We start from the raw sequence: 13,428 nt of genomic DNA, 5'->3' as shown, positions 1-13,428 counted from the left end.
CTATCTATCTATCTATCTATCTATCTATCTATCTATCTATCTATCTATCTATCTATCTATCTATCTATCAAGCTAGCTAGCTATCATCTGTCCCTGGATTCTTCACATTCTAAAACAGAAAAAAAGCCCATGATGTTCCTGCCAAACAACCTTCACTGAATAAATTCCACTTCTGAAACATTTGGAAAAGCAATCTTTAAAAAATCATCTTTTTTGCATTGTATTCCAAAAAAAAAATCCCACTTTCCAAAAAAAATGCAGGATATGATCGACTGTCAATATTAAAAAGCTCACAATGGAATGGATTTTTTTTATACAGAATGGAAACAAACAAAAAAAACCACAACCCCCTCCCCCCAACCTCACACAAGATGCTGGTATTCTGAATGGAGAGAAAAAAAGTATAATTGTTTCCTACTAAGGCTTAATCTTGCCCAATATTATAAGGAATCTTTCAAAATTATCAACAATGTCTATGAAATAAATCCTGTATCTTGAACATCTTTATTTACTTTCAGCCTTATCATTTTCTGGTCTAATGTGTCAGAAAGTTGTGTTTCACATAATTCACTACAGTTTTTATCTGCATAAATTCAGCCATTCTAAAATTATATAAGAAAAAAAAGCTTTTAATGTAAAAAAGAAATTATTTTCTTTTTCAGTTACTTTTTGTGTTTCTTTCTCTTGTGGGTCTTGAAGAAATTCAGCTGAAGTTAGAGCTTTCTGCTCTTCACTTCATTCAGGAAACAGCTCCTTTGTTTTCTCTGTCTTTTCAATTTTAAATCCTTAAGTTATTACTGAAAAGAGATAATTTAAATGAAAAAAAGAGAGAAAAGAAATTTTCCACTTACCAGTAAAACAGCTGAAAGATGACGAGATAGCCCATTAGTCTAACGAGGAACAGGTTGGCAAATTCAATTTGTCACCATACCAACCCAATGTTTCATTATTAAATATCGTTCAGTTCTGACTGTATGATTTCAATGAGCAAGAAAGTAAAAGAAGAAAGGAAAGAAGAAAACATGTCACTTACATTTTGTTCCACAAACCTGCCAGTCTCTTGCCAACGCTTGTCTCTTCATTTCGTTATATAATTTATACAGCAGCTCATTTCACAGAGTGACTTGGGGGATGTATAAAAATCAAAAGAAAGTGCATAACATAAACCCACTGTGTTAAAGTTTAAATCAGTAAACCCCAATCAAACAAAGAGAACACATCATCAAAAGCAGAGCTTGCCTAACTTCCTGGCCCAAACACTTGGGCAAATGACTTGAGACTTATGAAAAATTATATTGTAACAATCTCTGCTGTCAGATTAGCTTGGGTAGAAAATCTGAGCTTTGTCTTCTTAAAATAAAACCCCAAATCCAAAGTCAGCTGTCATTAAGGAAGAAAGAAAGCAGAGATGTGGAATTTAATACCTTAGAATGTGTCTTCAATATATGGCTGTAGGCTACATGGAGTTGGCACTCTCAGTGCCTGTCCCCTCCTGCCTTGTCTTGTCCAATCATGTTTTTTCTTGGTGCCTGGTTTATATTTTGTAAGTCACCCTCAGTTCCCTTATCTCACTTTAATGTTTGGGACTCTTTAACTTAGAAAGAAAGTGACTAATAGGAGATATGATTGGGATACTGCATTTTGTTGGTCAAATCTGGCCCTAGCTTTACCTTTTCCAAGAAGCATCTGAGTCAGAGGATCATTTAAAAACAATTGGTTAGAGTACTCTGATAAAGTGGCATCTCACTATGAAAAGGGGGAACCAGGAAAAATAGCTTATGTTTACTTTTATAGTTAACACGACAAAGAACTTCAAAGCAAAAATTGATGGGTTTAGAAATAGTCAGGGGTTTAGTTACGTCACAAGAATTAAAGCATCCATTAAAATATGAGCATAGCCATGGAAAAGAGCATTTTATTCTCAGTAAAAGAAACATTTGCACAGTAAAATATCAAAATGGGTATGGATAAGATACATTCTCATGTTTCCCAAGGTTAAGCTTGACTAAATAGTCAGGCTCAACCTTGGGAAACACCGAGAAGTTTTTGCTCATGGAGGCTTGATAACAGCTGAAAACAAAACTCTTATTTACAACATATCAAATGGTCTCCTGAAAGTCTTGGTTTCTGAAAAAGAAGCTTTTTCTTGAAGGTTAAGGCTTATGGGAAATTATTAGCAATACAATTGAAAAAGAAAATTTAAAATTTGCTTATAACTAACCTGTAGAAAAGGTGTATTTCTATATCCTATTTGTGAAGACCTTGAAGTGCTGGGGACTATGAGAAACATTATATTGGAGTAAGATGGGCTTTGGCTTGGTTGAGCTGAGCTGAGCTGTTCTTATGCTACAATTTATAAATGGACCTTTTCCCTGCATGCCATCCACCTGATCATGACATGTTGTTTGACTACCAGGTTGGCTGCAACTACATTTTTCATTTTGATCCATGTGATCACCATCTTTCCAGGATCTGACTTAAGTTCCATGTGGCATGTTATGAATGTAACATTGAGTCATGTTACATTCTCTACATTTGTATATAAAATGATTCTCATTACATTGGTACAATGAATCATTCTACATGAAGTTTATCTTTATACTATAAGCGGATCCATATTCCCCTTAGCTGTAATTTTAAAACATATATGCATGGAAAGTTTCATGTAACATGTAATTTGATTCATGATGAAGATGACTTCTTGAAGAATTAGTGACCTCAAATAAACGAAGTCTCATGTTTTGTTTAAAGGTCTAACATTTGAATTAAATCTACCTCATATATTTTTTATTAACGTGTGTATTGTAATTCAGTTTTTAAACAAATGGAAAGATGGGTATGAATATAAGACAACAAGAATTGTATTTCCAAGTTGTATTTCTTTAATCTTTTAGTTATCTATTTTGCCCCCAGAACTGAGACACCATTTGACAAATTTGTCTTGTTCCTAAATTTCCAGAGGCAGAACATGAAAACATATAGAAACAACATCCAAGAAAGAATAAATGACATTTCTTTTCTAGCTCAAGGTCGTGGATCAAACTTTTCACCATTCTGCTATTGTTTATAAATGGAGAAATCAAAGTTGATTTTGTTTTGCTATATAGATTACATGTACAGGAAAAATAGCTTGCTACATGAAAAACCTTTGCTTCCTTCATTGTGTTATCACTTCCTTTTGCTCAATGTTGCTTATTCTCAAGCAAGTCAGCTTTTTATTTGATTTTATATACAATACTCTAAAGCAAATGGGAAAGAAAATGTTTTTTGTGTATGTGTGTGCTTTCTCCTTTTCACCCTTATCAAAATTATATACCTGCGATGCTGAGACTGTAATTGCAGCACACAGAGATTAGGACACAGGTAAAATAATATTTCATGGTCTATGTGAGCCTTCCCAACTTATAGTTTCTTTATGGGGTCACAGGGAGAAAGTATGATTCAATAAATACACATTTCATCAGTGTGTTTGTCTAATTAATTTTCTGTTGAATGATACAGTTACATATTTTGCTGTATGTACTTCCACTTTGGAAGAAATAGAAGGCAAGACTGGTAAACAAAACATTAATCCTTTAACTCAGGATTTTCCAATCATGGCAACATTTAAAAAGTGTGGACTTCAATTCCCAGAATTCTGCTGGTTGGGAAAGTCTGGGAACTGAAGGTCCACACATCTAAAAGTTTGCTGACATTGAGATAGATTGCTTTAATGTGTCATGTGAGGAAAAAGTGGGGCTGAAAATCCAATGGCGAACCTAATCATGGTTCTACTTATTTTTAAAAAACTGTGAATAAAGTGGTAGCAATTGTCACTAGAAGAATGAAAAGTTATGGATAGGAAGAGAACCAAAGCTTAAGGCAAACTGACAAAGATTTGCTAAAAGAAAGGGGGGAGGGAGGGAGAGAGGTGGAGAGAGAGAGAGAGAGAGAGAGAGAGAGAGAGAGAGAGAGAGAGAGAGAGAGAGAGAGAGAGAGAGAGAGAGAGAGGTGATTCTGGTTGCACAGGTCTGTAACTGGAAGAACTCAGAAACAGAAGAAAAATCAGTAAGAAGCACATGGTAGACAGCTTGGAGGCAAGTGGGACTGTCCCAAAGAGTAAGCAAAAGAGAAACAAAACTCAGAAGAGCCAAGAACGTGCGTTCCCACAGAGAGGGCCTCCTCAGGGTGCCTCCAGTCAGAGAATGCCGGCTGGTGGCCCCCAGGGGGAGGGCCTTCTCTGTGGGCGCTCCGGCTTTGTGGAACCAGCTGCCGGTTGAGCTCCGGATGGCACCGGATCTCCGCTCCTTCCGTCGCGGGTTAAAGACCCATTTATTTGAACAAGCTGGCCTGGCCTGATGGGGAATTACTTAGGGTTTTAATATTTATATATATTTTTATTGTTTTTATTGTGGGCAATAATTTAATTCTTTTTTAATTTTTGTATTTTTGTAGTTTTAAGATATGCCCTGTTCACCGCCCTGAGTCCTTCGGGAGAAGGGCGGTATAAAAATTTAATAAATAATAATAATAATAATAATAATAATAATAATAATAATAATAATAATAATAATAATAATAATAATAATAAAGATATAAAAAGTTGTGAATCTATAGATGCAAGATGGACACCTATATTCCTTGAGAAGAAGAGAGGGAGTAGAAGAACTTAACCAAGAATTCAGGAACAGAAGTCCAACCATCTTAAATTTGCTGAGAATGAGAAGCACTAATGTAAATATTTACTGAATGGTTATCCCAAAGGTGCTTTTCCAAGAGGCAACTAGACTTTCTTGTTTTTCTTTGAAGATATTTTGCTTCTCATCCAAGAAGCTTCTACAGCTCTGAGCTGAAGATGAGAAGTGAAATGTCTTCAAAGAAAGACATGAAATGTTGTTTCAAGTTAACATTATTCTTATACTTGTATAATATCGGAGTGGTTTTTCTAATGAAAACAGTAAAGTTGTTTCCACCTATCACTAGAGGTTGGATGTTTCTTTTACAGGGAGGTGAGTAAAGGAAGGAGAGGAAGAGAAATCACTCTTAGAAGTCTTCTTGCTGGCTAGAGATTTAGCAGCGGACTTCTTTAAAGAGAATCGCAAAGGAGCCCAAAGGGGCAATGTTGGGAGACTGCATAGACGGTCATTTCCTCTCAACAAAGAAGTTGCCTGGCATTGAAGGTTTTCACCCCCAACTCTTAGACAAATCCAGCTTGGAAAATTTTTCTATCCTGTCTTCATCAGAGAACCTTCTGCTTTTTTTGATCAAGTCAAACTGCTGTAATTATCCTTTTGTCAGGACACGAAAAAATAGAACATATTTATTAGTTGAAAGGGAATTGTTCCATGTATCAATTGCACACTGACCTGTGTGTAGGTAATTTGTGTATTAGAGTGACATTTTTCCTGACAATGTAGCATTTTGTTTGCGACAAACCTGCTAATAAATGCATTTGCTGAAAACCATTCGGAAATGTTAACCAAAGAATAACAGAGATGTTAGAAGCTCACATTTTAAACATAAGAAATTCTTCAGAGCAGCTACCACTGAGATTTGTTGGTTAAAATCTAAATAAAAAGTTTAAACAGAAGAAAACATGTTATGGCTCTTGTTATTCAATCCAATCTTTGTGGCTGAGGCCTTCTTTGCTTCCCTTCTGCATTGTCTGCCCCCACCCTGGATTTCATGGCTTCCAGGTCCTGCCAGTAATAAATACAAGTAGTCCTTGACTTACAACAGTGACTGTTTAGTGACTGTTTCAAGTTACAACGGCACTGGAAAAAGTGGCTTATGACCATTTTCCACACTTATGACCATTGAAGCCTCCCTGTGGTCATGTGATTTACATTTGCATGCTTAACAACTGGTTCATATTTATGACAGTTGCAGTGTCCCAGGGTCATGTGATCCCATTTTGCTGATTCAATCAGTAGCTCAGTTCTTGGCTGCAGTGGCCTTTCCAGAAGGCCTCTGACAGCAAAATACAGGCCAGGAGGAATCTGGAGCTCCATTCTCAGCTGCAGAGGCATTTTCTGAAGGCCTCTGACAGCAAAATGCAGGCCAGGGGGTACCACAGAAGAAGTGGGCCAGTGAGGCGAGACAGGTGTTAATTCATGGGAGGCCTGCTGCAACGGTAAATAAGTGTGGGGCACGTGGGGCTGCTCCACTCACCCAGTCCCGCCCTAGCTTGATTTTTAGGTGTACAGCTTGTCCCAAAACTATGGATTATTTTGAGGGTAGGTCTTGCATTAGGGCCACTCCCAAAAAAAATCAAACTAGGGCTTATTTTGGGGGTAGGTCTTATTTTCAGGGAAACACAGTATGAATCAAGGAGAACAATCCAATAATCTATAGGTAAAATGTAGCTGTTTTGCATTAACTTGGGAGGTCAGCATTCCCTTCTATATTTCTACCCCAAAACTCACTTCTACACTTTAGAAACATGTATGAGACATGAAGATGCACTTATGAAAGAAGTGAACTTTGCATTGCAATGTCTCAGCACACATTTTATTATTCCTTTCCCATTCCATGCTTGGTATACTTCTGAAATTCATCCACAAAACATTCTACTTTGACACTATATATTTTTCTGCCACTTAAAATTACAATCATTCAAGTGAGTTGGCATCATTTAAATCTACATCAATGCATATTTTTGTTTAATGCAAAAATGATAAAATCTTGTATAAAGACTTGGACTAAAACATATTTTTTTTAAAAAAAATGATAGAATACATTAAAGCATTAAAAATACATTAAAGCCATATTTGGGTCTCTAAGGTTTGCAAGCTGGTATATAGAATAATGTTTCTTTCATGAAGGATTGAAGTTAGATAAACCATACCTACTCAAATCACTGGGACAAGTAAATGATGATAGATAATATAGGTGATCAAGTCTATATTCAGATCACACAGACAGGATGACCCTCAATTTTTCTTTACAATTGAGTTTTTCATTTGTAGATCTCTCTGGGTATATATCTTTTATGTGAAGGCCTTTATTTCTTGAAGACTATATGATCCAAGTCCAAATAAAAGATAATAAGCTCTTAAAAAGGGGGCAGCATTTTTGAAGTTACCCATCATCCCTTCAGCAACAGAATGAACAAAGATGCAACTTAGTTGCTATTAGTTGTAACAAGTATTCCTTGTTATGGTAGAGTGTGATATTTCTGTTCTGATTTTAATCATTTCTAAATTGGGTAACTATAAAATAATAGATGAAATTGTGCAAATCTGTATTGTATGGAAATACATAGTGCTGAAAAGTTTAGTGTGAGATGCATGGCCACAGAAAATGTTTAAAAATACTGCTACTATTCAGTTTCCTCTTATATTCAAACTCTTATGGATTCTTCTTTCTTAAAAAAAAAATCTTTGATTTTTCCTGCAAAAGTGAGAAAGTAAGCATGGGACATGGATTTTAAGCAGTAGAATTTTCAAATGTAGATGTTGCCAGTCTTTCTTGCTACAGTTGATAGTGAAAAACTTCTTCATAAATAAGAAATGTTTGTCACCTCAGCCAGTGAACAGTTAAAAGGTGAAGATAATATTTTTAAAGAAAAGTTCTTGTACAATAGAGCTGCTGCATGATTTCCTGATGAGTTATAAAAAAATCTCAGGAGGCATAAATCATTTAAAAACTTTTCATTTTCTTTTGTTTTCTTTTGTTTGTTTTTTTTTAAAAAATCTTATTCTTCTCTCTAAATATGACTCCTATTTACTGAATTGGCCAGGTCCTTCCCTAAATCTTTTGTATTAGAATTCTACTAGTATTTTGTTTAACATTACTGACTTTCAATATTTTTTCATTTCAGCCACATAACAATTTATAAATCATTCTTCTCAAATCTTGTGTCCTTATATTAAGGTGGATGATATCACAGCCTTTTAAATATGACTCATGTTGCTTTTTCTGTAGCAGTCATTTTGCTCTGTTAAGATTGTATGAATGTGAAGCAAGGAGGCTTTCGGTTGTCAGGGAAAATAGCTGTTTTTCTCCCCTGGAACTTTTATCTCCATTTTGTCTACAAAACGTCATGCAAAAAGAAAAACAAAAAGCAGGCCTTTCAAACCTATGTGATACCCATTTTTCCCCTCTCCCTCCCCACCCCTGCACATCCCCAGATGTGTCTCTTGTTGGTTGAAAAGATGATGTATAAATGCATTTCTTTTAGACAGTAGGGTCCTTTAGAATCTGGGGAAAAAACATAATATCAATGTTTGTGGCCATAAGGCAATACAATGATTGATTCAGTGTGTAGAAAACAACTGAAGAAATAATGTATGTAATAGTTTTACCTAGGAGGTTCTGTTGGCTGGAGAGAAGAAGAAAAAAAGAAGAAAAAGCAACTATCTATTTTGGGGAAACTATATTGTTGTTGGTTTCCTCCAAGAAAACGTGCAAACATTAATCATAATGTAAAGGCTGTCCTGAAAACAGATATAACTAAATAGAAATGAAATGTAAATTGATTTTTATAACCATGTCATACGTTTTACACCTAATTAGCTGAAGGCATTTTAAAAGTCACAGTTAAGTAGACAATAAAAATAATAGCTGAAATTGGGGAACAACTAATTTCTCAGCTGTACTTAATTATGTATTAATTGTAGACAGTTTTTCTTCAGATATGCTTCTCCCTCCTTTATTAATGATTGTTTAACTGGTTTTTGAACTTCTCAGATTTTTGAGTTTCTTTTATGATCTTATATTTTTCTCATGCAATCTGTACAGTATCAGTTGTAAACATTTGCTTACTGTGTCTTAGAAGTTCTGCAAAAACCATTCAGATATTTTCTTTAAATTTATTTAGAAAACAATCTTTTGTAGTCATAATTGTAACATGTGGCTCAGTCATGCACTCTGCAACTCCACAAATTCTGTCTTCACCTTTCTGTTATTTGGATATTGTGATTTTATTGTGCAAGTGGTTTTGACATGGAGACTGTATAATTATGACCACTATTAGAGGGAATTGCACAACATTCTTGTGCAAAAATGTGTGGCAAAGGGGCTTTGAATTACACATTGTAGGAGAGGGGAGTGGTTGAAGAACACAAAATAGGACCTGCCTTTCTTTAGAGGATTGTCAATGCTCACACTAGATGGATAATCATTTACTTTGTTTGCACATTTTAGTAAAAAAATGCATCTCCATAGATGCATAGCTAAGCCCAATACTATAATGTCTGAATATATGATTTGTTGAAAGCTATCAAATGTTGCATCCATCATGCTCCATTTCTTCATTGAGAGAAAATATCAGTTCAAATCTTCATAAAGACAAAACTTTTTTGTTTGCTTCATGCAAAAATTACTATAGAGTAGATAAGATGATAGAGTAGATTGCAGCCTTGCTTATTCCAAAGGCATGTGAAAGTCTGCTGGACAGACATGGCACAAAGTTACTAGCCTAGTTTACATATTATTGTTAAGTTACAAGGTGATTTGTTTGATTGTAGTTGAGCATGCTGTGAGAATCCCTCCATTGTGGCTTGGAAATTATATTTCATGGTTTTGCATGGTGTGCAATCAGCCACTATAGCTTATTCCACAAATCATTAGTCAAAACAATTTATAGCTTCCCATAGTGTGCCAACCAAGCTGTGACTTTGCCTGTGGATTTCAGGTAGAACTAGAAGATAGATAGATAGATAGATAGATAGATAGATAGATAGATAGATAGATAGATAGATAGATAGACAGACAGTATACACACACACACACACACACACACACACACACACACACTAGATAATAGGGAGAAATGAAAGGCACCCCAACATGTAGAAGAGTTCTATTTCTGCTATCATTTTATATTTTTATTTGGCACAGAGTTACAATATATAAAAATATTAATATAAATGTAAGAAGCATGCTGGCTCATGGGGTTAGGATGTTGGGTTGACAATTTGCAAGCCCACGTTTGAAGCTTGCTGTTTGATGGGGTGAGCTCCTGTCATTCGCTCCAACTCCTGTCCAACCGATCAGTTAGAAAATGTGTAAACATAAGTAGAAAAATAGGTACCACTTTGTGGAGGCTCATTAATGGGGACATGAAATGAACCCCCAATGGGATGTCCAAAGGTGATGTCATCACTGATCCTTTTACCACAGAAGCTCTTTGATGCTTCTGACATAGAATTATAGCATTATTTACTAATGTGGGCTCATTTCAGAAAAATGTCTTTAAAACAAAGAGAAGCACAATAATGCCTTATATATAAAAAATGATGCAGAGATTCCAGAGGAATATGCCTGCCTTGGTAGGATCTTTTTCAAACATCATAGAGATAGTGATGGAGGTGGTGAGATTCCAAAAAATCATAGTTCAATATAAGTGGTATCAATTTAATCCCCTTTCCTAATAGCTGAAACCTGAATTAGCATTAGAAAAAGCATATGAAAGATTTATTTTCATGAATGCAGTTAATATTTTAAGCTGTCCAGTTTTCTCGATAGTGAGATGGGCAGCATATAAATTTAATAAATAAATATAAATAAATAAGATGAAATGAAGATGGAATGGAAAAAAAATCTCACATCTTTTTATTGTTTCAAAATCTTATTGTATTCAGAAATGAAAAATAGAAAACCCAGGAAAGACGGATTTTTTCTTGGAGAGATATAGGTAGTTGTGAGATATTGTGCCATATAGCAAAAATGATAATGCTGAATACATTGTTGCTGATGTATTTGGGATTTCGACATAAAGTCTGCCGTAAGCAACAATTCCAATTTTACTCTTTCAGAACAATCCAGCCTTTAAGCATGATGCTTGTTAATATGTCTCTTATTCTGCTTTCCCTGTTGATTCTCTTTGTTTCTGCAAAGATTTATTGAGTAACAGCTGGAACACAAATGAACACAAATGGAAGTCAAGTGCATACAAGGAGTATTAAGGTTGGTAATTTCTGCTAGCTGAAATCTATTGGATCACATTACTGGTCTGCTTAGAAAAACCAAACTCCCACTCTCTCACCCAACATCCAGAAAGACTCTTTAAAGAAACTCTGTATTTCAATGTCATGGAATATATTCAAACCATCCAACTATCTCCTGCTGCCCAATCTTTGGGAAAAAAGTATTTACAACTGCAGCTAACTTGCAGATCTCATAAAGTATTTCTGTTCTCAGTTTCTTCCTTTTGTATCCCCATTAACATGAACATTTCCTCTTTTACCTGTTTTGTGTAATATTTCTCTCTTTTCCTTTAAAGCTCTGATTCTTATTATCTTAAGCCAGGGGTAGGCAACCTCGGCTCTTTTATGACTCATGGACTTCAACTCCCAGAATTCCTCATTCTGGGAGTTGAAGTCCATGAGTCATAAAAGAGCCGAGGTTGCCTACCCCTGCCTTAAGCTGTATCTTACTCTAGAGTAACCATAATCTTTCCTTTCCTTTCTTTCTTTTTCTCTCCCTAACTATGATTGCAGACCTTCTCTGTATTTCTCTGTGTCCAGGAGGGTCCAGGGGGCCAAACGCCTTGCACTCAAAGTAGTGCCCAAAATGATTTTGAAACAATGCTCTGGTTGATCAGAAATTTAATAGCATTATTATAGCTTTCCTCTATTTGATACCCTCCATAAGGCCAAGGAGGGTTATGGATAACAGGTAAAAAGACATGTTGGCCATCAAGTTTCAGGTAAAAAGATATGTTGGCCAATAAGTTATAGAAAAGTATGATTCAAAATCCCTTCCTTCCTTCATTCCTTCCTTCCTTCCTTCCTTCCTTCCTTCCTTCTTTCTTTCTTTCTTTCTTTCTTTCTTTCTTTCTTTCTTTCTTTCTTTCTTTCTTTCTTTTCTTTTCCATTTTAGAGGCAAATTTTCTATAGTAGTTCATTATGCTAAGCCTGTTGCTACCACAACTACCAATTTCAAGATCTACCCTCATGAAGAAATAATAACAGCCTAACAAATGCACTATTTGGAAAAGAAATCTCTCTCTATCAAAGCGTGTACCCCATGCAACTTTCTTATGTGAAGTTTTATTCATTTCAGTTCCTCACTTTCATGGAGAGTAGTGATGCATGCCTGGAAAAGCTGAGTGTTCATCCAATACAAGAGCTGGAAGGAGAAAAAAGGCCAACGCCATATCTAAGCAAATGTTTCAAAGCCATTTAATGAGACACTCTGCATAAAAATGAACTGCTTTAAAATAGACCCCATATAAAGTTTCATGGCTACACACGAATTGCTTCTCTTTACATTTTTAAGATGAATGATAAAATCAGGATACTGAACCGTCATATGTAAGACAGGAGTTATTGAAATAAGAAGGATAGTTTAGCGGCCACACGATGGAACATAAATATCATTACGGGTGTTGTGATATCTCTGCACACGTTTATTAGAATATTTTTTTAAAAAAAAACAGAAATGTTGTGTCTTATAAATTTGACCTTTTTAATATCCTCCGTTTTGACTAGTCATCTACTTATTTTTTTCCCAATTCATTCTTGAGGATAGAAAATGCATAGGGAAGGAGTTAAAGTGAGGATAGAAAATGCATAAGGAAGGAGTTAAAAGTTTGAAAAGACCATAGAGTGTGAAGGATCTATCAAAGAGGCAAATATATTTTAAGACAAAAAAGATTGGTTACTCATTATACAAAGCAAAATACACCAAACTATTTAGTTCTGTGTATTCAATTTTTAAGATGTCACGGGAATCTACAGGATATGTTGTGCAATGTTGCAGTAATATTGCAGTAAGAGAAAATGAGCCATTCTCTGATGGAAAATGTTATGTATTGACCTTTTGGGAAAGCCTTATCACGTGTATGCTGGAATGCTAACGGTTCTCCAGCAACACAGATGGGACTTTCCAGTCTGGGCTGCAGTCAACTTGGCGGGAATGGTGGGTTGAATCTGATTGGTTGTTCAGACTATGGGAAACTATATAAAGACTGCATGGATATCCCTAACCCTCAGTACAGTTATAGTTATGAATAAAGCAATTATTTGTCTGTACTCATCTGCCTGGCATCTTCCCTGCTCATCCGAACCCGAAACATAACAGTGGTGATGAAGGTGGGATCCTGCTTCACAAAGAGCTGAAGTCATGAGGGGTCAGCTTTACATGCTGGTGGAAAGAGTCATCTTCCCCCCCTCTCTTTCAGCTGGCTAGTATTAATACGCTAGCGGCCACACGCTCAGAATTACCCATCTGAGCTCATGAAGCAAGATCCAGAATGCAGGAGTAAGAAGATGCCAAAGGTCGGCAAGCTCCGAGAGTTTGACATTTGCCACCCCGAAGAGTGGCCGTCGTACCTCGGGCAGATCAAAAATTACCTACGGGCAAATCAAATCGCTGAAGAAGGCCTCAAGGTAGCAACACTGCTCTGCATATGCGGACCTGCAATGTTTGATCTAGCGGAGAGCCTATTTGCCCCCACGCCGATAGAGTCAGTATCGTTTGCTGACCTTAAGCAAAAGCTGA

This window comes from Vipera ursinii (genome assembly GCF_947247035.1).
Source record: "Vipera ursinii genome assembly, chromosome: 2".
NCBI classification, from domain to species: Eukaryota; Metazoa; Chordata; class Lepidosauria; order Squamata; family Viperidae; genus Vipera; species Vipera ursinii.
The sequence above is the reverse complement of the archived record's forward strand: the minus strand, read 5'-3'. Positions refer to the sequence as shown.